Raw genomic sequence first — 26,708 nt, 5'->3', positions numbered from 1 at the left:
CAGGATTATTTTCACATGGTATTAACCATCATCAGGCCACAGGATTAATCACACGCTGCATTGACCATTCTCACGCTACAGAATTATTCTGACACAGTATTGACCATCCTCAGTTAACAGGAATATTCACACACCATATTGACCATCCTCCTGCCACCGGATTTGTCACACACAGTATTGACCATCCTCACGCAACAGGATGAATCACACATGATATTGATCATCCTCAGGCCACAGGATTATTCACACGCAGCTCTGACCCCCCTTAGGCCACAGGATTAATGAACACACTGTCTTCATCATTTACAGATCACAGATTCATTCACACACAGTTTTGACCACCCTCAGGCCGCAGGATTATGCGCAGATAGCACTCACTACCCTCAGGCCACAGGATTGTTCACACACAGTAATGATCATCCTTAGTCCAAGGGTTATTCACACACAGTATTCAGTGCACAGGATAGTTCACATACTGTATTGACCAACCTTAGGCCACAAGATTATTCCCACACAGTAGTGACCACTCTCAGGCCAACAGGACTATTCCCATACATTATTGACCATTCTAAATCCACAGGATTACTCACACATAGTATGGACCGTCGTCAGGCAACAGGATTATTCACACAAAGTATTGACAATCCTCAGGCCACTAGATTATTCATACACAGTATTGACTAGTACATGGCCACAGGATTAATGAATACTCGGTCTTCAATTTGTAGGTCACAGGATTTTTCCCACATAGTATTGACAATTCTGAGACCACATCATTATTCACACACAGTATTGACCAGCATTAGGCCACAGGATTAATTAACACTGTCTTGACCATTTACAGGTCACAGGATTATTCCCACACAGTATTCACCATCCTCAAGTCACGGGATTGTTCACACACAATATTGACAATCCTCAGGCCACAGGATTATTCACACATTGTATTGATCATCCTCAGACCACAGGATTATTTATACACAGTATTGACAGTACACAGGCCGCAGGATTACTCTCACACAGTATTCACAATTCACAGGCCACAGGATTACTCAGACACTGTATTGAAAATCCTCAGGCCACTGGATTATCCACACACAGTCCTGACCATCCTCAGGACACACTAGTATTCACACACAATATTCAATATTCCCAGCCCACAGCATTATTCACACACAGTATTGATTGGAACACGGCCACAAGATTAATGAATACACTGTCTTGATGATTTACAGGTCACAGAAACATTCGCACCCAGTATTGACCATCCTCAAGCCACAAGATTGTTCACACTCAGTATTGACCGTCCTCAGACCACAGTATTATTCTCACACAGTCTTGACCATCCTCAGGCCACAGGATTATTCACACACAGTTTGGCTGTCCTCAGGCAACATAATTTTTCACACAATGTATGGATCATTCTCAGGCCACAAGATTATTCACTCGCTGTATTGAAAATTCTCGGGCAACAGGATATTTAACACACACAGTATTGACTATCCTTCGGCCCAAATGTTATTCCCACACAGTATTGACCATTCTCAGGTCACAGGATAATTCGCACACACTATTGACCACCATACGGCCACAGGATTAATGAACTCACTGTCTTGACCATTTACACGTCACAGGATTATTTCCACGCAGTATTGACGAGTCTCAGGCCACAGCAATATTCACACACAGTATCAACCATTCACAGGGCACAAGATTATTCACATACAGTATTGACTAACACACGGCCACAGGATTAATGAACACTCGGTCTTCAACATTTGCAGGTCACAGGATTGTTCCAACATAGAATTGACAATCCTTAGGCCACATCATTATTCACACACAGTATTGATCAGCCGATGGCCACAGGATTAATGAACACACTGTCCTGATCATTTACAGGCCACAGGATTATTCCCACACAGTATTGAAAATCCTCAAGGAACAGGAATTTATACACAAAGTATTCACCATCCTCAGGCCATGGATTATTCACACACAGTATTGACAATCCTCAAGCCACAGGATTTTTCCGACACAGTATTGACCATCCGCTGGCCACAGTATTATTTGCAAACAATATTGACATTGCACAGGACACAGATTATTAACACATAGCATTGACCATCCACAGCCCACAGGATTATTCTCACACAGTATTGCCCATCCTTAGGCAAAGGGCTATTGACACACAGTATTGACAATTCACAGGCCACAGGATTACTCACACACATTATTGACCATCCTCAGGCCACAGGATTACTCACACAGTGTATTGACCACTCACAGACCAAGAGGATTATTCACACACAGAATTGACTATCCTTAGGCCAGGGCTATTTGCACACAGTATTTACGATTCACGGGCCATAGGATTATTCACAGACGTTATTGACTGCCGTCAGTCCACAGGATTATTCACACACAGTATTTGAACATTCACAGTGCACAGGATTATTCACATTCAGTATTGACCATCCTCGAGTAGCAAAATTATTCACACACATTATTGTCCAGCCTCAGGCCACAGATTAATTACACACTGTATTGACAGTACAGAAGCCACAGGAGTATTCACACACTGTATTGACCATTCTCAGCCCACAGGATTATTCACACACGGTATTGACAACCATACGGCCACAGGATTAATAAACACAGTGAGTTGACCATTCAGTACAAACAGTACTGAACATGAACAGGCCACAGATTATTGATTCACAGCATTGACCATCCACAGGCCACATTATTATTCACTCACAGTATTGACCATCCTTAGACAAAGGGTTATACACACACAGTACTGATGATTCACAGCCCATAGCATTATTCACACACAGTACTGACTGCCCTCAGGCCACATTATTATTCACACACAGTATTGACCATCCTCCGTCCGCAGGATTACTCACACACAGTATTGATCATCCTCAGGTCAATGGTTATTCACACACAGTATTGACAATGCTAAGGCCATTAGATCATTCACACACTGTATTGACCAACCTGAGGCCACAGGATAAATGAACACATTCTTTTTACCAATTAACAGGTCACAGGAATATTCCCACACAGTACTGACAATCCACAGGGCACTGGATTATTCACACACAGTATTGAACATCCTCAAGTTCAGGATTACTCTGACACACTATTGACCTTTCACAGTCCACAGGATTGTTCACACACAGTATTGACCATTCACAGTCCACAGGATTATTCACACACAGTATTGACCATTCACACTCCACAGGATTATTCACACACAGTATTGACCATTCACAGTCCACAGGATTATTCACACACAGTATTGACCACCATACAGCCACAGGATTAATGAACACACTGTCTTGTTCATTTACATGTCACAGGATTATTCACACACAGTATTGACGATTCTCAGGCCACAGCAATATTCACACAGAGTATTGACCATCCTCAGGGCACAGGATTATTCACACACAGCATTGACTAGCACATGGCCACAGGATTAATGAACACTCAGTCTTCAACATTTGCAGGTCACAGGATTATTCCCACACAGTATTGACCATCCTGAAGTCACAGGATTATTCCCACACAGTATTGACCATCCTGAAGTCACAGGATTATTCCCACACAGTATTGACCATCCTGAAGTCACAGGATTATTCCTACACAGTATTGACCATCCTCAGGCAACAGGATTATTCATAAACGGTATTGAACGGCCTCAGGCAACACTATTGTTCACACACAGTATTGACCATCCTCAGGACAAGGGTTATTCACACATAGTATTGACCATTCTCAGGCCACAGGATTATTATCACACAGTATTGACTATCCTTAGGCCAAGGGTTATTCACATACAGTATTTCCGATTCACGGGCCATAGGATTATTCGCACACTGTATTGACTGCCCTCAGTCCAGAGGATTATTCACACAGTATTGAGCATTCACAGTACACAGGATTATTTACAAATCTCAGGCCACAGGTTAATTCACACACAGTATTGACAATCCTCCGTCCACAGGATTACTCACACATAGTATTGACCATCCTCGGATAGCAAAATTATTCACACACATTGTTGACCAGCCTCAAACCACAGGATTATTTACACACTGTATTCATATTACAGAGACCACAGGAGTACTCACACACAGTATTGACCATTCTCAGCCCACAGGATTATTCACACACAGTATTGACGAACATACGGCCACAGGATTAATAAACACACTGCTTTGACCATTTACAGCTCACAGGATTATTCACACACATTATTGACGATTCTCAGGCCATTGGATTATTCACACACAGTATTGACCAGCATAAGGCTACAGGATTATCCCCACGCAGTATTGACCATTCTCAGCCCACAGAATTATTCACACACAGCATTGACCATCCTCAGGTCACACGAGTACTCACACGCAATATTCAACCTTCTCAGCCCACAGGATTATTCCCACACAGTATTGCCCATCCTGAGGCAAAGGGAGATATTCACACACAGTATTGACTATCCTCAGGCCACAGGGTTATTCACACTGTGTATTGACCATCCTTAGGCCAAGGGATATTCACACACAGTATTTACGATTCACGGGCCATAGAATTATTCCCACACAGTATTGACTGCCCTCAGTCCACAGAATTATTCTCACACAGTATCGTCCATCCTCAGGTCACAGGAATATTCATACACAGTATTGACCATTCTCAGCCCACAGGATTATTCAAACACAGTATTGACGAACATACGACCACAGGATTAATAAACACACTGCTTTGACCATTTACAGCTCACAGGATTATTCACACTCAGTATTGACCATTCACAGGCCAGAGGATTGTTCACATGTAGTATTGATCATACTCAGGCCAAGGATTAGTCTCACACAGTATTGACCATTCACAGGCCACAGGACTATTCCCACACAGTATTGGGTATTCTCAGGCCAGAATATTATTTACATACAGTATTGACCATCCTGAGACCACAGAACTATTCACACACAGTATTGTCCGTCCTCAGGTCACACGACTATTCACACACAATATTCAACAGTCTCAACCCACAGGATTATTCCCACAGAGTATTGACGATTCTCAGGCCACAGGATTATTCACACACAGTATTTACCATCCTCAGACCATGCGAGTATTCACACACAATATACAACATTCTGAGCCAACAAGATTATTCACTCACAGTATTGACCAGCATAAGGCTACAGGATTAATGGACACATTGTCTTGACCATTTACAGATGGCAGAATTATTTCCATACAGTATTGACCATCCGCAGGCAAAAGAATTATTCCCACAAAGAATTGACAATCCTCAAGCCACGGGATTTTTCACACACAGTATTGACCATCCTCAGGGCACAGGGTTATTCCCACACAGTATTCCCACTCTGGGAATCTCTCACACAGACTCTGGGACACTGAGATTCTCACACACAGACACACACACACTCACTCTGGGACTCACACACACACTCACTCTAGGACACTGATTCTCACACAGTCTCTGGGACACTGAGATTCTCACACACGGACTCACACACACACTCTGGGACTCACACACACACTCACTCTGAGACTCTCACACACATATTCTGGGATTCACACACACACACTCTGGGACACTGATTCTCACACACTCTGGGACTCACACACACACACTCTGGGACACTGATTCTTACACACTCTGGGACTCACACACACACACTCTGGGACACTGATTCTTACACACTCTGGGACTCACACACATACTCTGGGACACTGATTCTCACACACTCTGGGACTCACACACACTGGGACACTGATTCTCACACTCTCTGGGACTAACACACACACACACTCTGGGAAACTGTGATTCTCACACACTCTGGGGACTCTCACACACACACTGGGACAGTGACTCTCTCACACTCTGGGATTCTCTCACACACACACACTGGGACTCTCTCTCTCTCTCACACACACACACACACACACACACTGGGACTCACACACACACACACACACAGAATCTGGGACTAACACATACACACACTCTGGGAAACTGTGATTATCACACACTCTGGGACTCACACACACACACACTCTGGGACACTGATTCTTACACACTCTGGGACTCACACACATACTCTGGGACACTGATTCTCACACACTCTGGGACTCACACACACTGGGACACTGATTCTCACACTCTCTGGGACTAACACACACACACACTCTGGGAAACTGTGATTCTCACACACTCTGGGGACTCTCACACACACACTGGACAGTAACTCTCTCACACTCTGGGATTCTCTCACACACACACACTGGGACTCTCTCTCTCTCTCTCTCTCTCACACACACACACACACACACACACACACACACACACACACACACTGGGACTCACACACACACACTCTGGGACTAACACATACACACACTCTGGGAAACTGTGATTATCACACACTCTGGGACTCACACACACACACACTCTGGGACACTGATTCTTACACACTCTGGGACTCACACACATACTCTGGGACACTGATTCTCACACACTCTGGGACACTGATTCTCACACTCTCTAGGACTAACACACACACACACTCTGGGAAACTGTGATTCTCACACACTCTGGGATTTTCTCACACACACACACTGGGACTCTCTCTCTCTCTCACACACACACACACACTGGGACTCACACACACACACTCTGGGACACTGATTCTCACACTCTCTGGGATTCCCTCTCTCACACACACTATGGTATCCCTTCACTAACACACACGCTGGGACTCTCTCCCTCTCACACACACGCTAGGACACTGATTCTCTCACACACGCACTCTGGGACACTGTGATTTTACACATACTCTGGGACACTGATTCTCACACACACTCTGGGACTCTTATTCTCACACACTCTGGGATTCCCTCTCTCACACACTCTGGGATTCCCTCTCTCTCACACACTCTGGTATCCCCTCAATGACACACACTCTGGGACTCTCGCTCACACACACACATGCTGGGACTCTCTCTCTCTCTCTCTCTCTCTCTCTCTCTCGCGCACACACACACACTCTGGGACACTGAGATTCACGCGCACACACACTCTGGGACTCTCTCACACACACTCTGGGACTCACACACACACACTCTGGGACACTGTGATTCTCTTACACACACTGGAATTCTCTCGCACACTCTGGGACACTCAGGGAATCTCTCTTACATTCAGGGATATCCTTACACACCATAGGACTCTGGGACTCTGGCACTCACTCTGGAACTCTCTCTCACTCACTGTGGGATTCTGTTACACACTCTGGGATTCCCTCTCACACACTGTGGATTGACACACACTTTGGGACTTTCTTGGATTCTGTCATGCACTCTAGGAATCCCTAACACACTCTGGGACATGCTGGGATGCTCTCACAATCTGGGATTCCCTCTCACACACTCTGGGACTCTCTGGGATTCCCTTATGCAATCTGGGAGACTGGGACTCTCTCATACTGACTCTGGGACCCTCTTCCACACACTCTGGCACACTGTGATTCTCTTACACTCACTGGGATGCTCTCGCACGCTCTGGGAGTCTCTCTTACATTCGGGGATTCCCTTACACACCATGGGACTCTGGGACTTTCTCACTCACTCTGGGACTCTCTCTCACTCACTGTGGGATTTCGTTCCACACTCTGGGTTCTCTCTCACACTCTGGGATTCCCCCTTTCGCACATACTCTGGTATTCTCTCTCACACACACACACACACACACACACACACACACACACACACACACACACACACACACACACACACACACACACACACAGGGATTCTCTGGGATGCCCTCTCTCAGACACAGCCTGGCACACCCTCTCTCACAAACACTCAGTGAAACTCGCACACACACTCTGGGATTCCCACTCTCACACTCACGCCGGGATTCTCTCACACACAATCTGGGACTCTCTGGGATTCCCTCTCTCTCAAACACACTCTGGGATTAAGTCTCTCACACACACTCTGGGAAACTCACACACACACACTCTGGGATGCCCTCTTGCCCACACACTCTGGGAAACTCACACACACACACTCTGGGATTCTCTCACACACACTCTGAGACTCTCAGGGATGCCCTCTCTCTCACGCACTCTAGGATTCCCTCTCTCACACACACTCTGGGACTCTCTGGGATTCCCTCTCTCACACACTCTCTGGGAAACAAACACATTCACTCTGGGATTCTCTCACACTCACGCACGGACTCTCTGGGATGCCCCCTCTCTCACACACACACTCTGGGTCTCACTGGGACTCCCCTCGCTCACACACACCCTGGGACTCCCCCTCACGCTCACACACACCCTGGGACTCCCCTCGCTCACACACACCCTGAGACTCTCTGGGATTCCCTCTCTCATAAACGCTCTGTGAAACTCGCACACACACTCTGGGATTCCGACTCTCTCACACACTCTGGGAAACACACACACTCACTCTGGGATTCTCTCTCACACACGCACGGACTCTATGGGATGCCCTCTCTCACACACTCTCTTGGACTCCCTCTCTCACACACTCTCTTGGACTTCCTCTCTCACATACACCCTGGGACTCCCTCTCTCACAAACGCTCTGTGAAACTCGCATACACACTCTGGGATTCCGACACTCTCAGAGTCTGGGATTCGCTCACACACACACTCTGGGACTCTCTGGGATTCCCTCTCTCTCTCACACTCTGGGATTCTCTCACACACAACCTGGAACTCTCTGGAATTCGCTCTCTCACACACACTCTGGGATTCCCTCTCTCATACACACTCTGGGATTCCCTCTCTCATACACAGGGACTCGCTGGAATTCCCTCTCTCACGCACAATCTGGGATTCCCTCTCTCAGGCACCCTCTGGGATTCCCACTCTCTCACACACTCTGGGATACTCTCTCTCACTCACATTCTGGGACTCTCTGGGATCCCCTCTCTCTCTCACATTCTGGGACACTCACAGACACACTCTGGGACACTGTGATTCTCTTACACACACTGGAATTCTCTCGCACACTCTGGCACAGTCAGGGAATCTCTCTTACATTTGGGATTCCCTTACACACCATAGGCTTCTGGGACTCTCTCACTTCCTTTGGGATTCTCTCTTACTCACTGTGGGATTCCCTTACATGCTCTGGGATTCTCTCTCACACTCTGGGACTCTCTGGGATTCTCTCACACACTCTAGGAATCCCTAACACACTCGGGGACACACTGGGATTTGCTTACACACTCTGGGATTCCCTCTCTCACACACACTCAGGGACTCTCTGGGATTCCCTCTCTCAAACACACTCGGGGATTCCCTCTCTCACACACACTCTGGGATTCCTTCTCACACACAATGTGGGACTCTCTGGGATTCTCTCTCTCACACACACTCTGGGAATTGCCCTTTCTCACACACTCTAGGATTCCCCCTCTCTCACACAAACTCTGGGATTCTCTCACACACACTCTAGGACTCTCTGGGATTCCCTCTCTCTCACACACTCTGGGATTCCCTCTCTCAACACTCACTCTGGGAAACTCGCACACACACCTTGGGATTCTCTCATTCATACTCTGGGATTCTCTCTCGCATACACACTCTGGGATTCCGACTCTCTCACACAGTCTGGGATTCGCTCACACATATACTCTGGGACTCTCTGGGATTCCCTCTCACACACACTCTGGGATTCCTGCTCTCTCACACACTCTGGGATTCCCTCTCTCACACACACTCTGGGATTCCGTCTCTCACACACACTCTGGGATTCCCTCTCTCACACACACTCTGGGATTCCCTCTCTCACACACACTCCTGGGAAACTCGCACACACACTGGAATTCCCACTCTCTCAAACAATCTGGGACTCTCTCGGATTCTCTCTCTCTCTCTCACACACACTCTGGGACTCTCTGGGATTCCCAGTCTGACACACACTCTGGGATTGCCTCTCTCAACACTCACTCTGGCATTCCCACTGACATACACACTCTGGGAAACTCGCATGCATACTTTGGGATTCTCTCATTCATACTCTGGGATTCCGACTCTCAAACATAATCTGGGATTCCCTCTCTTACACACACTCTGGGATTCCCTCTCTCACACACACTCTGGGATTCTCTCACAAACACTCGGACTCTCAGGGATGCCCTCTCTCACACACTCTCTGGGATGCCCTCTCTCACAAAGACTCTGGGAAACTCGCAAACACACTCTGGGATTCTGCCTCACTCACACACTCTCTGGGATTCCCTCTCTCACACACACCTGAGACTCCCTCTCTCACACACACTCTGGGAAACACACACACACACTCTGGGACTCTCAGGGATGCCCTCTCTCACACGCACTCTGGGATGCCCTCTCTCACACGCACTCTGGGATGCCCTCTCTCACACGCACTCTGGGATGCCCTCTCTCACACGCACTCTGGGATGCCCTCTCTCACACGCACTCTGGGATGCCCTCTCTCACACGCACTCTGGGATGCCCTCTCTCACACGCACTCTGGGATGCCCTCTCTCACACGCACTCTGGGATGCCCTCTCTCACACGCACTCTGGGATGCCCTCTCTCACACGCACTCTGGGACTCTCAGGGATGCCCACTCTCACGCGCACTCTGGGATTCCCTCTCTCACGCGCACTCTGGGATTCCCTCTCTCACGCGCACTCTGGGATTCCCTCTCTCACGCGCACTCTGGGACTCTCTGGGATTCTCTCTCACACACTCTGGGATTCCCTCTCTTACACACTCTGGGACTCGCCCCTCTCACACACAATCTGGGAAACACACACACACTCTGGGATTCTCTCACACACACGCTCGGGCTCTCTGGGAATCCCTCCCTCACACACACTCCGGGATTCACGATCAAACACAGTCTAGGATTCCCTCTCTCACACACAATCTGGGATTCCCTCACAAACACACACTCTGCGATTCCCACTCTCTCACACACTCTGGGATTCCCTCTCTCAACACTCACTCTGGCATTCCCTCTCACATACACATTCTGGGAAACTCGCACACACCCTTTGGGATTCTCTCATTCATACTCTGGGATTCCCTCTCTCACACTCTGGGAAACACACATACACATACACACACACACACACACATACACATACACATACACATACACATACACATACACACAGGGATCCTCTCACACTCACTCTGGGATTCCCTCTCTCACACACACTGGCATTCTCTCTCACACAATCTGGGACTCTCTCGGATTCTCTCTCTCTCTCTCTCTCTCTCTCACACACACACGCTGTTGGATTCCCTCTCTCAAACACACTCTGGGATTAAGTCTCTCACACACACTCTGGGAAACTCACTCACACACACTCTGGGACTCTCAGGGATGCCCTCTCTCAAACACACTCTGGGATTAAGTCTCTCAAACACACTCTGGGATTAAGTCTCTCACACACACTCTGGGAAACTCACTCACACACACTCATGGATTCTCTGGGATTCCCTCTCTCACACACACCCTGGGACTCCATCTCTCACAAACACTCTGTGAAACTCGCACACACACTCTGGGATTCCAACTCTCACACAGAGTCTGCGATTCTCTCACACACACACTCTGGGACTATCTGGGATTCCTTTTCTCTCACACACTCTGGGATTCCATCTCTCTCACACACTCGTGGAAACTCGCACACACTCTGGGATTCCCACTCTCACACTCACGCCGGGATTCTCTCACACACAATCTGGGACTCTCTGGGATTCCCAGTCTGACACACGCTCTGGGATTGCCTCTCTCAACACTCACTCTGGCATTCCCACTGACATACACACTCTGGGAAACTCGTATGCATACTTTGGGATTCTCTCATTCATACACTGGGATTCCGACTCGCAAACATAATCTGGGATTCCCTCTCTTACACACACTCTGGGATTCCCTCTCTCTCTCTCTCTCTCTCTCTCTCTCTCTCTCTCTCACACACACACTCTCCTGGATTCCCTCTCTCACAAACACTCTGTGAAACTCGCACACACACTCTGGGATTCCGACTCTCTCACAGAGTCTGCGATTCTCTCACACACACACTCTGGGACTATCTGGGATTCCATCTCTCTCACACACTCGTGGAAACTCGCACACACCCTGGGACTCCATCTCGCTCGCACACACCCTGGGACTCCATCTCGCTCGCACACACCCTGGGACACCCTCCCTCTCACACACACACACACACTCTGGGATTCTCTCACACACATTGTGGGACTCTCTGGGATGTTCTCTCTCACACACTCTGGGACTTCCTCTCTCTCACACACCCTGGGACACCCTCTCTCACACACAGGGATTCGCTGGAATTCCCTCTCTCACGCACAATCTGGGATTCCCTCTCTCAGACACCCTCTGGGATTCCCACTCTCTCACACACTCTGGGATACTCTCTCTCACCATCACTCTGGGATTCTCTCTCTCACTCACATTCTGGGACTCTCTCACACACAGTCTGGGACACTCACAGACACACTCTGGGACACTGTGATTCTCTTACACACACTGGAATTCTCTCGCACACTCTGGCACACTCAGGGAATCTCTCTTACATTTGGGATTCCCTTACACACCATAGGCTTCTGGGACTCTCTCACTTCCTTTGGGACTCTCTCTTACTCACTGTGGGATTCCCTGACATGCTCTGGGATTCTCTCTCATACTCTGGGAGTCTCTGGGATACTCTCACACACTCTAGGAATCCCTAACACACTCGGGGACACACTGGGATTTCCTTACTAACTCTGAGGTTCTCTTACACACTCAGGGATTCCCTCTCTCACACACAATCTCGGATTCTCTCTCTCACAAACACTCTGGGAAACTCACACACACACTCTGGGATTCTAACTTTCTCTCACACTCTGGGATTCCCACTCTCACACACTCTGGGAATTCCCTCAAACACTCTGGGACTTCCACCTTTACCCTCACTCTGGGATTCCCTCTCTCACACACACTCGGGGACTCTCTGGGATTCCCTCGCTCACACACACTCTGGGAAACTCACACACACACTCTGGGATTCCCTGTATCTCACACACTCTGGGATTCCTTCTCACACACAATGTGGGACTCTCTGGGATTCTCTCTCTCACACACACTCTGGGATTCCCTCTCTCAACACTCACTCTGGGATTCTCGCACACACACCTTGGGATTCTCTCATTCATACTCTGGGATTCTCTCTCGCATACACACTCTGGGATTCTGACTCTGACACACAGTCTGGGATTCGCTCACACATACACTCTGGGACTCTCTGGGATTCCCTCTCACACACAATCTGGGATTCCCACTCTCACACACACTCTGGGATTCTGTCTCTCTCACACACTCTGGGATTCCCTCTCTCACACACACTCCTGGGAAACTCGCACACACACTGGAATTCCCACTCTCTCGGATTCTCTCTCTCTCTCACACACACTCTGGGACTCTCTGGGATTCCCAGTCTGACACACACTCTGGGATTCCGACTCTCACACAGAGTCTGGGATTCTCTCACACACACACTCTGGGACTATCTGGGATTCCTTTTCTCTCACACACTCTAGGATTCCATCTCTCTCACACACTCGTGGAAACTCGCACACACTCTGGGATTCCCACTCTCTCACACACTCTGGGATTCCCCCTCTCACACACAACTCTCTGGGATTCCCTCTCTCTCACACACTCTGGGAAACACACACACACACTCTGGGATTCTACAAAAACATTCTGGGACTCTCAGGGATGCCCTCTCTCCCACACACTCTGGGATTGGCTCTCTCTCACGCACTCTGCGATTCCCTCTCTCACACACACTGTAGGATTCCCTCTCTCACACACTCTCTGGGATTCCCTCTCTCACAAAGACTCTGGGAAACTCGCAAACACACTCTGGGATTCCCACTCTCACGCACACTCTGGGATTCCCTCTCTCACACTCACTCTGGGATTGGCTCTCTCACACACACTCTGGGATTCCCACTCTCACACACACTCTGGGATTCCCACTCTCACACACACTCTGGGATTCCCACTCTCACACACACTCTGGGATTGGCTCTCTCACGCACACTCTGGGATTCCCACTCTCACGCACACTCGGGGATTCCCTCTCTCACACTCACTCTGGGATTGGCTCTCTCACGCACACTCTGGGATTCCCACTCTCACACACACCCTGGGACTCTCTGGGATTCCCACTCTCACACACACCCTGGGACTCTCTGGGATTCCCTCTCTCACACACACTCGGGGATTCTCTCTCTCACACACACTCGGGGATTCCCTCTCTCACACACACTCGGGGATTCCCTCTCTCACACACACATTCGGGGATTCCCTCTCTCACACACACATTCGGGGATTCCCTCTCTCACACACACACTCGGGGATTCCCTCAGACACACACTCTGGGACACTCTGGGATTCCTTCTCTCCCCAAAACTCGGGGACACCCTCTTTCAAACACACTCTGGGATTCCCTCTCTCTCACACACACTCTGGGATTCCCTCTCTCTCACACACAATCTGGGATTCGCTCACGCACACACACAATCTGGGATTCGCTCACGCACACACACAATCTGGGATTCGCTCACACACACACACTCTGGGACTCTCTGGGATTCCCTCACTCTCACACACGCTGGGATTCTCTGACACACAATCAGGAACTCTCTGGGATTCCGTCTCTCTCACACACTCTGGGATTCCCTCTCAGACACTCTGGGACTCGCCCCTCTCACACACAATCTGGGAAACTCACACACACACGCACGGACTCTCTGGGATTCCCTCCCTCACACACACTCCGGGATTCACTATCAAACACAGTCTGGGATTCTCACAAACACACACTCTGCGATTCCATCACAAACACACACTCTGCGATTCCCACTCTGGGACTCTCTGGGATTCCCTCTCACATACACATTCTGGGAAACTCGCACACACCCTTTGGGATTCTCTCATTCACACTCTGGGATTCCCTCTCACTCACACACACACACACTGGGATTCACTCTCTCACACACACTCTGGGAAACACACACACACACTGGGATTCACTCTCTCACACACACTCTGGGAAACTCGCGCACACACTGGGATTCACTCTCTCACACACACTCTGGGAAACTCGCGCACACACTGGGATTCACTCTCTCACACACACTCTGGGAAACTCGCGCACACACTGGGATTCACTCTCACACAATCTGAGACTCTCTCGGATTATCTCTCTCTCACGCTCACACACACACTGTTGGATTCTCTCTCTCACGCTCACACACACGCTGTTGGATTCTCTCTCTCACGCTCACACACACGCTGTTCGATTCCCTCTCACGCTCACACACACCCTGGGACTCCCTCTCACGCTCACACACACCCTGGGACTCCCTCTCACGCTCACACACACCCTGGGACTCCCTCTCACGCTCACACACACCCTGGGACTCCCTCTCACGCTCACACACACCCTGGGACTCCCCCTCACGCTCACACACACCCTGGGACTCTCCTCGCTCACACACACCCTGGGACTCCCTCGCTCACACATGCTCTGTGAAACTCGCATACACACTCTGGGATTCCGGCACTCTCAGAGTCTGGGATTCGCTCACACACACACACTCTCGGACTCTCTGGGATTCCCTCTCTCTCTCACACTCTGGAATTATCTCTCACACACTCTGGGACTCTGTGGGATTCCTTCTCTCACACACACTCTGGGAAACTCACACACACACTCTGGGACTCCCTCTCTCTCGCACACGCTGGGATTCTCTCACACACAACCTGGAACTCTCTGGAATTCGCTCTCTCACACACACTCTGGGATTCCCTCTCTCATACACAGGGACTCGCTGGAATTCCCTCTCTCACGCACAATCTGGGATTCCCTCTCTCAGACACCCTCTGGGATTCCCACTCTCTCACACACTCTGGGATACTCTCTCTCACCATCACTCTGGGATTCTCTCTCTCACACTCTGGGACACTGTGATTCTCTTACACACACTGGAATTCTCTCGCACACTCTGGCACACTCAGGGAATCTCTCTTACATTTGGGATTCCCTTACACACCATAGGCTACTGGGACTCTCACTTACTCTGGGACTCTCCCTTACTCACTGTGGGATTTCCTTACACGCTCTGAGGTTCTCTTACACACTCTGGGATTCCCGCTCTCACACACACTCTGGGATTTCCACTCTGACACACACACTCTGGGATGCCCTCTCTCACAGACACACTGGGAAACTCACACACACACTCTGGGATTCTAACTTTCTCTCACACTTTGGGATTCCCACTCTCACACACACTCAGGGACTCTCTGGGTTTCTCTCACACACTCTGGGAATTCCCTCAAACATTCTGGGATTTCCACTCTTACCCACACTCTGGGATTCCCTCTCTCTCACACACTCTGGGATTTGCCCTCTCTCACACGCTCTGGGATTCACTGTCACACACGCACTCTGGGATTCCCTCTGACACTCTGGGATTCCCTCTCTCTCACACACACTCTGGGATTCCCTCTCTCAACACTCACTCTGGCATTCCCTCTCACATACACACTCTGGGAAACTCGCACGCATACTTTGGGATTCTCTCATTCATACTCTGGCATTCACTCTCTCACACACACTCTGGGACTCTCTGGGATTCCAAGTCTGACACACACTCTGGGACTCCAAGTCTGACACACGCGCTGGGATTCATTCTCTCAACACACGCGCTGGGATTCCCTCTCTCAACACACACTCTGGGAAACTCGCACGCATACTCTGGGATTCTGTCCCACTCACACACACTCTGGGATTGGCTCTCTCTCACACACTCTGGGAAACACACACACGCACTCTGGGATTCTCTCACACACGCAAATGGCGTTGCATGTGGTTGGGGGGAACGGCGTTGCACGGGGTTGGGGGGGATGGGGGTGGGTGAACGGCGTTGCACGGGGTTGGGGGGATGGGGTGGGGGAACGGCGTTGCACGGGGTTGGGGGGATAGGGGTGGGGTGGGGGGATAGGGGTGGGGAAGGGGAACGGCGTTGCACGGGATTGGGGGCGGAACCGCGTTGCACGGGGTTGGGGGGATGGGGGTTGGGGAACGGCGTTGCACGGGGTTGGGGGGGAAAGACGGCGTTGCACGGGGTTGGGGGGGGGAACCGCGTTGCACGGGGTTGGGGGGGAATGGGGATGGGGATGGGGGTGGGGGGATGGGGATGGGGGGATGGCGTTGCACGGGGTTGGGGGGGGAACGGCGTTGCACGGGGTTGGGGGGGGAACGGCGTTGCACGGGGTTGGGGAATTGCATTGGGGGGAACAGCGTTGGAGAGGGTTGACGCGAACAGCATTGCACACAGTTGGGGGTAACAGTGTTGGGGGGACAGTGTTGCATGGGGTTCGGGGAACGGCGTTGTGGGGGGAACAGCATTGCACGGGGTTGGTGGGGAACGGCATTGCACAGGGTTGGGGGGACATGGTTGGGGGTGAATGGGGTTGGGGAGGAACGGCATTGCACAGGGTTGAGGTATGGCGTTGGAGGGGACGGTGTTGCACATGGTTGGGGGGACGGGGTTGGGGGAACGGCGTTGGGGGGTACAACGTTGCACAGGGTTGGGGGGACTGGGTTGGAGGGTACAGCGTTGCACGGGGTTGGGGGGACGGTGCTGCATGGGGTTGGGGGGGAACGGGGTTGGGGGGAACGGCGTTGCTCGGGGTTGGGGGGACGGTGTTGAATGGGTTTGGGGAACGGTTTTGGGAGGGGACGGTGTTGCATGGGGTTGGGGGGGAATGGTGTGGGACTGGTTTGGGGGGGGAAACGGCATTGCACTGGGTGGGGGGGGACGCGGTTGGAGGGACAGTTTTTACTCTGGGTTAGGGAGAACGGCGTTGCACAGGGTTGGGAGGAACGCCGTTACACGGGGTTGGGGGGAACAGCGTTGCACGGGGTTGGGGGGACAGGGTTGAGGGGAAACGGGGTTGGGGGGAATGGCATTGCACAAGGCTGGGTGGACGGGGTTGGGGGGAACAGGTTTGGGTTGGGGACGGCGTTGCACGAGGTTGAGGGAACGGGGTTGGGGGAGGGGCATTGCACAGGGTTGGGGACGGGGTTGGGTGGGGTTTCACGGGGTTGGGTGGGGACGGGGTTGTGGGAATGGGTTTGGGCGGGAACGGTGTTGCATGGGGTTGGACGGGTACGGGGTTGGGGGGAATGGGTTTGCACAGGGTTGGGGGGGATGGGGTTGGAGGGAATGGCGTTGCACGGTGTTGCACGGGGTTGGGCAGGGATGGGGCTGCATGGCGTTGGGCGGGGACGTCATTGCACGGAGTTGGGGGTACGGTGTTGTGGGGGCGGGGGGAGACGGTGTCAGACGTGGTTGATGGGAGCAGCGTTGGACGCGGTTGGGGGTGGGTGGGGGGACAGGAGCCCCCTGTAAATTGATGTACATCCCACCCAGCCCCTCAGAGCCCCCTGTACACATTGACACATTCCCCCCACCTCACCCCCCCACCTCGGATCCCCCTGGAAATACTGACACATTCCTCTGGTGTATTAATCCGTTCCTGAAAGTTTGTATAACCATCCCCACAAACACGCTAAATCAGCTTCTCTCAAGCTCCCACTCACAGTGAAAGCTAAAGCCCCCTCTACAAATGGGTGAAATGAACAATCCAAATGATACCCTTACATTCCCTACATCAAAGCAGTGACTACTCTTCAAGCTGACAATCTGGGCCTCCAATCAATCTCTCTGTTCTGGGAATTCACTTAGCAAATATTAAAGAAATATCCATTATGAACCTGACAGACCACCTTTCAGGGATTCCCCCTGAGGGAGAATGTGTATAGTGGGTATCTCCTGAATTGTCCCAATGGCTGGAAGTGTTTCTCCATCGAGATCCTCTGATTCAGAGTCCAGAAACTGGGGTGTGTGGAAGGACAGGACTGTGTGAGCTAGTGTATACCACATCTGACTGTGTCAGTCACAAAAATAAATCTCTCGCTTTGAGTCCTGTCATGGTCAGTGAGGATCAGTAATGGACGTCTGATTCCCTGTCTGGGAGAAAATATTCCTGTTTTGCAAGATCAACATTTTAAATTGAATATTCCCACGTATCAGAACTACCTCCAGAGTCAGCGATGAACAATGGACCCTAATTTACACCCAGACATCAATGAGACATAGAAAAATAGTCCTTGCTGTTTCAATAGCACAATCACAGCGCCACAGTCAAGCAAATGAGGGGATTGTTTCTCCCAAAAAAAAACTTTAGCAACACAGACAGAACGTTACCATTTAGCCCCAGGAGCCTGACTGCAGCTTAATAACATTTTTTGTTCTGATTAAAAGTTTGTAGGCGGCACGGTGGCACAGTGGTTAGCACTGCTGTCTCTCAGCGCCAGAGACCCGGGTTCATTTCCCGCCTTAGGCGACTGACTGGGTGGAGTTTGCACATTCTCCCTGTGTCTGCATGGGTTCCCTCCCACAGTCACAAGGATGTGCAGGTTAGCTGAATTGGCCATGTTAAATTGGCTGTAGTGTTAGATGTAGGAGAATGGGTCTGGGTGGGTTGCGCTTCGACGGGTCGGTGTGGACTTGTTGGGCCGACGGGCCTGTTTCCATACTGTAAATAATTTAATCTAATCAAATGGAAAACATTAAGTCTGCTTCTCTCTCTCTACATTACCTGCCAGTCTGTTTCAAATTTCCAGCAGCCACAGCATTTGTGTTTATTTTAGTAACATCATCGTTAACTTTTCAGAACTCACCCAGTTTCTGCAACATCTTTTGATCCACTTTGTATTGCAAACATTGCAAATTATTCTCTGGAATGTAGTCAGTGATTCCGTTCTTGAAGTGGAAATGATCACAGATTCCCGGGTGTTTGAGTGAAGTCATTTCTCCTTATCTCAGTCACTCAGGCTGCTCTCCATTTCGGAGACTGTGACCCACTGTTCTAGATTCCTATCAGCACAGACAGCTGCCAACATCAATACTGCCAATCTCTTTGGTCATAATATCCAGTTCAATGAAAACAGCTCTTATCACATGCAGTACAGGATCTCTGAATCTCACCCACTTCGTCAACAATCTCCAGAATCAGGAATAAGCCGGTGCCCCTCTGTTACAAACACTCTGATGGCAATGTGTGCTTCCTTCAGTGAGGAAAACAAATTTGCAACCATCTGTGTCCGTCTGTCTGCCTGAGGTTCCAATAAGTGCATTGATGGAAATCACATTGGAAAACCAAATCCCTTTCCAGGTGTTCAAATCACTTCATGCAGAATTTACAGACAAAGGAAATCTGTGTTATCGGGAGCATAATCTTATTAGTGACAGTCTGTTGCACACAGCAACATGATCCTCTCACAAACACAAGCCATTGTTCTATGTTGAAATTGAAATGTGAAGCCAAAAAGGTCATGTAAACAATCTGCTGCTTGTCACTTTAATAAATGAACTTGCTGATAAGAAAATGCCCAAAGTGTTATAAAGTTGAAGGTGTGTACTGTACCTTTAAGAGGGAGAGAACACTCTTCTGAACTGAGAGCTTATAACTACCTGTGTACCGTATATGACTGGCCAGCAATCCCAGAGTGTACTGGGAAAGCAAACAAATGTAACATTTGGCTGTGAAATATAGACCGGAGTTGGTTGCTGTTTTGACAATAATTCAAATTTAATCTATCAGTTTAAATTATACCCCAAGATTCCAAAACCCAATCGAATTTGTATTTATTGTTTTGCCAGCATCAAGCCAATGAGATGATCTGTTGGGGGCATATAAAGTGCAGACATTTTAAAAATTGGTCAGAGAGTAACTGCTGTCTGGGAGAGTTAACATCTTGCTCGCCAAGAAATTAGGAAAGTCTCTCAATCAAAGGGTACCTTTTCATATGAAACATACTCAGAATAAAAGAAGACAACGGCCCAGGGAGATCCCCAGACAGACGAAGAAAGACACAAAAGACAAGAGCCGCTATGTACTTTTGAAATTAAGTTGATGTAATTTTAATAAGTGTCTTATTGAAATAACATATTGTTATATAGCTGGAGGCAGATAATAAACAGTGAAGAGAAAGAGGGAGCTTAGATTTATGATTAGTTGTTTAATATTCACTTTTCAAGTTAAAAATAATTTGATGCTATTTTCTTTAAATAGTGGAATTTGTGATTTTTCTGTCACTCAGACTTTAACAGATTACGTGGTGAGGTGAACTTTTCTGGGTGCTTGGTTTCATTAACAGAGGGGTTCACTGTCATGTTGTAACAAAAGAAACACAACAAAGTACAGCACAGGAACGGGCCCTTCAGCCCATAATGTTGTGATGAATGTGACACCAAATTAAACTCATCCTTTCTGCCTATCTTTGTTCCACATCCTTGCATATCCACATGCTTACCCAAAAATCCCTTCAACACCCCTCTCATATCTGCCTCCTATACCATCCCTGGCAGCATGTTCCAGATTCCTACCAATCTCTGAGGAAAACATATTCGCCCTCACATCTCCTTTGAGCTCTCACTCTTTCCCCTTAAATGCATGTTCCATAGTAAAGATATTTCAGCTCTGGGTAGAACATTTTGACCGTTAACCCTGTGCATCTCATGACGCTGCGCTGACTGTCCCTAATTAGGCCATTCTTTCCCAAATGCGCATAAATCCTATCCATAAGAATTCTGTCCAAAGCTTCCCAACCACTGAGGTGAGACTCACCGGGCTATAATTTCCTGGATTGTCCCTATTTCCCTTCTTGAAGAGAGGAACACCAGTCCTCGACGACCTTTCCAGTGGCTAGCGAGGACTCAAAAATCTTGGCCAGGGCCCCAAAAATCTCCTGTCTTGCCTCTCTCAATAACCTGGGGTAGCTACCATCGGGCCCTCGGGATTAATCCACTTTAATGCTCTTCAAGAAATCCAACGCTTTTTTCTCGACCTCAAAATTGCCCGAGCACATTAGCCTGCTCCACACAAATCTCAGTATCCTCTATATCCTTTTCCTGGGTGAATGCCGATACAAAGTAATTATTTAGGATCTCGCCCACTTCCAGTGACTTCAAGCACAAGTTCCTTCCTTTAGACTTGACTGGCCTGACCTTCTTCCTAGTTATGTGGAAGCTGTGGAAAGGGTTCAGAGGAGATTTACTGGGATATGGCCTGGTATGAAAGGAAGGTCTTACAAGGAAAGGCTGAGGGAATGGAGGCTGTTTTAGTTGGAGAGAAGGTGGTCGAGAGGTGCCTTAACTGAGATCTATAAGATAATCAGAGGGTTAGATCGGGTAGCTATCTTTTCCACGAATGGTGAAGGCTAACATGAGAGGACATAGCTTTAAACTGAGGGGGGATAGATTAAGGACAGATATTAGGGGTACTTTCTTCACTCAGAGTGCAGTAGGCACGTGGAACGCCTGCCTGCAACAGTAGTAGAATCACCGACGCAAAGGGCATTTAAATGGGCATTGGACATCCATATGGGTAATATTGGAAGGGTGTCGGTTAGATAGGCATCAGATTATTTTCACAGGTCGGTCCCACACTGAGGGTCAAAAGGCCTGTACTGTGCTGTAACGATCCATGTTCATATCCTCTTGTGGGTAATTATCTCCAGAACGATTTGGGATTCACTTTAACCCTACTTGCGAAGGGCATGGCTCCTCCTTACTCTGCTCATTCCCTGTTTGTGTTCCTTTGAGCTTTTGTTTTAAACATTTCTCACATGCCATGCCAATTCTAGCTTCCCAAAATTTGCATTGGTTTGTTTTTTTCTCCCTTCTGACTAAATTCCCAGCCTCCCTCGTTATCCAAGGAGCCCTTACATTGCCAACCTTGTTTCTCCTCCCTCCTGAAACATGCTGGTCATGAACTCCGATCAGAAAGCCTTTACTGAACTCCCACGTGCCCAATGTGGCATTGTCTGATGACAGCTGCTCCCAGTTAACACTGCCTAGCTCCTGTCTAATACTGACATCAGTTTCAATCCCATAATTTAGAAACATCCCTCAGGGTCCTGTCCGTATCCTTATTCGTAGCTACCTTAAAAAAAACTTAAGTTGTGATCACTGTTTCCAAAATGGTCTCCCACTAAAAGGTCAGTCACCTGGCCAGGCTCATTCTGAAACAATGAAACCCTGAAGTGTTGAGCAGCCAGTTCTGTGCTTCTCCCAACCAAATTTCTGGAATGGCCACAATATCGGATCTGAGTTTATCTACCTTAGCTACGTTGCTCCTTGTGTTGAAATTAACACACTTCAGCCCATTCGTACTATGGTGTTCATTTCTCTGTATTCCTTTTCTGATTGACTCGTTTACATCTTCCTTCTTTCCTTCCTTCCTCATCCCCAGCCCCCCAACGTGCTGCCCTGCTACTGTGGTTCTCATGCCCTTGCCATTCTAGTTTAAACCATCACATGTAGCTGGAGTGAGTCTCCCTGTGAGGATATCGGTTCCCCTCTAGTTCAGGTCACCCCTGCTCCAGAAGAGGTTCCAATGATCCAAGATCCTGAAACACCCACTGTACCAGCTCTTCAGCCATGCATTCATCTCTGCTATCTTTCAATTCCTTATCTCACAAGCACATGGGACTGGTGGTAACGCAGTGATTACTACCCTCAAGGTCCTGCTTTTCAATCGTTCCCTACTTCCTGTGCTTACTGCTCAGGATCTCATCCCTCTTTCTACCCGTGTCGTTGGTAGCAATGTGCACCATGACCTCTGGCCTCCCATTCTCCCAATTCAGAATTTCATGCAAATGCTCAGAGATGTCCTTGACCCAGGCACCAGGGATACAACACCCCAGCCTGGAGTCTCGGACGCAGCTACAGTAACACCTGTCTATGCCCCCAACTAGCGGCTCTCCTCCTATTTTCGCTCCCTTGGATTTTGCCCGACCTTGTTCTACAGCAGAGTCAGTTATAGAGTCATAGAGTCCTACAGCACAGAGAGAGGCCCTAGGAGCCAGACTGATCCCTGGCAACCATAATGTCCATCCATGGCAACCCCATTTCCCTGCCCATGCCCCATATCCTTCTAATCCTTTCCTACCCATGTATTTGTCCAAATGCCTCTTAAATGTTGTTAATGTACCTGCCTCAGCCACTTCCACTGACAGCTCATTCCATATGAGAATCAGCATCTGTGTAAAAAAGTTGCTACTAACGTTCCCTTTTATTCTTTTCCCTCTAACCTTAAACTGCTGCCCTCTCGTCCTCAATTCTTCAACCCTGGGAAAAAGACTGAATGCATTCACCCTATCCATGCTTCTCATGATCATATACATTTCTATAAGATCGCCCTTATGTCTCCTATGCTCTGAAGAAAAATATTCCAGCTTGTCCAACCTCTCCCGATAACTCAGGCCATTGAGTTGTGGTGTTATAGACCTGGCTACCGCTATGCTACTCCCCTGAGAAGCTATCTCCAACAATACACCAGCTCTCTCTTCTTAAACATCCGCATCCAACCCCATCTTTATCCCCTGTATGATCCTCAGTGTGTCCTGCTGTTGCTCCAACCCGACCACGCGGACACCCACCTACCTGATGGAACCTGGATGTTTGGACTGGACAAGATCAGGGGTGTATTTAAACACAATGAATGGAATTCTGAAATAACATTTGTACTGAATGTAATGTAGAGCAGCGTGAAATGGAGGTGGATGACCTACGTGACTCGCTGTAAGGACACAGACAGTAGAATCTGAGGTGATCATGAATATATGGAGGTAGAATGTGGGAGACAAGCTGGGACTGTGTTGGGTAGTCATGGTCAGAGGGAACAAATGCTGGATGGAGGGTTTCAGCAGCTGATGGACTGACACTGAGGTGAGCTATCGGAAACTGAGCAAGTGACCACCATCTAATAGGACAGAGAAACTGATCCATCAGCCTGAAACTGACTGACCATGTGGCTGTCAGTGACTCCAACACAAGGGAATGGAAACAATGCTCAGAGCCTGTTTCTGTAACATTCAACACAACCAGGAATTGGAAAGTGAATAATGAGCTGAAAACAAGGCCACTGCTCTGTTAGAGTCAAAATCATTCAATGTTCAGTCACTGAATATTCTAACCTGCAGAAAGGAATTTCCCAGAATCACAGCAGAAGGGGAAAACAAGCTTGGCAGAGACAGAATGAAGCCACCGCCTGCATCAAAACAGCTCAGACCAAAGAGGCTGAATTCTCATCCAACTGACAAGCAATACAGATACTGTCAGAGTTACAGATCGAGTTCAGAATTATTCAGGAAACAGACTTACCAGATACACTGGTCGGTGGGGTGTGCCAAAGATCCATGAAGTAGCTTTGTGATGTGCCGTTTTTTCGGTGAGAAATGATTCTTTGTTTTCGCTAAGAAGAGCGGACGTGTAGTTCACTGATCACTAGATTTACAGACAAAGGAAACCTGATCAAGGACTCACAGGTCAATTACACTGTTAGTGACAGTCCATCGCACACAACAACAGCCTGTTACACAGAGAACAGAACAGATTCTAGTTTAACAGAGACACTCTCACAATGAACATCTGCTGCTTTAATAAAAATGTTACCTGTTTGAAGAAAAGGAACATATCACCGATACAGCGAGACTTTTAAACTGCCCAATGTAACTGCGGAGATTTTAACCAATTCAGTGATCACTTTTTCTATGTACTTTGAAGCTATTTTGAGCAGGGTATGTATCGTGGGGCGGTGTGGACTTGCTGGACCAAAGGGAAGGGATTCTATTCAATAAAATTGTCAACCTGTCCCACAGCAGGATGGGTAAGGCCCAAGGGGACTCTGTACCGGGGAGGGGTTGTGTCCCACAGCAGGATGGGTAAGGCCCGAGGGGTCTCTGTACCGGACAGGGGTTGTGTCCCACAGCAGGATGGGCAAGGCCCGAGGGGACTCTGTACCGGACAGGGGTTGTGTCCCTCAGCAGGATGGGTAAGGCCCAAGGGTACTCTGTACCGGGGAGGGGTTGTGTCCCACAGCAGGATGGGTAAGGCCCGAGGGGTCTCTGTACCGGACAGGGGTTGTGTCCCACAGCAGGATGGGTAAGGCCCGAGGGGACTCTGTACCGGGAAATGGTCATGTCCCACAGCAGGATGGGTAAGGCCTTGGACAAGTCTGGAACCGGGATGGGTAATGTCCGAGGGAAATCTGTGCCGGGGAGGCATTGTGTCCCACGTTAGGGTGGGTGAGGCCAGACGGGAATCTGTACAGGGGAGCGTGTCCCCCACAGCAGGATTGGTAAGGCCCGAGGGGAGTCTGTACTGGGGACTGGTTGTGTCCCACAGCAGGATAGGTAAGGCCTCAGGGGAGATTGCACCAGGGAGGGGTTGTGTCCCACAGCAGAATGGGTAAGACCTGAGGGGAGTCCAACCCGTAGAGGGGTTGTGTCTCACAGCAGGATGGGTAAGGCTTGAGGGGAGTCTGTACCGGGGAGTGGCTGTGTCCCGCAGCAGGATGGGTAAGACCCAAGGGGGGTCTGTACTGGGGAGGGGTTGTGTCCCTTGGCAGGATGGTTAAGGCCTGAGGGGAGTCTGTACTGGGGAGGGGATGTGTCCCATGGCAGGATGGTTAAGGCCCGAGGGGAGT

General features: G+C 49.2%; 1 long non-coding RNA gene across 1 annotated transcript in view; it reads right to left on the bottom strand.

The window, feature by feature from the left end:
* The window catches only part of LOC140470567 (uncharacterized), a 52,717-nt gene that overhangs the window by 24,049 nt on the left and 1,960 nt on the right, over positions 1-26,708 (bottom strand). The window contains exon 2 of the long non-coding RNA XR_011956531.1: positions 25,385-25,507. This is a non-coding gene — a long non-coding RNA (uncharacterized lncRNA). The remainder of the gene's footprint in view (positions 1-25,384; positions 25,508-26,708) is intronic.

The sequence above is a fragment of the Chiloscyllium punctatum genome, chromosome 52, assembly GCF_047496795.1.
Source record: "Chiloscyllium punctatum isolate Juve2018m chromosome 52, sChiPun1.3, whole genome shotgun sequence".
NCBI lineage: Eukaryota > Metazoa > Chordata > Chondrichthyes > Orectolobiformes > Hemiscylliidae > Chiloscyllium > Chiloscyllium punctatum.
This window is presented reverse-complemented; position numbering and strand designations above follow the sequence as displayed.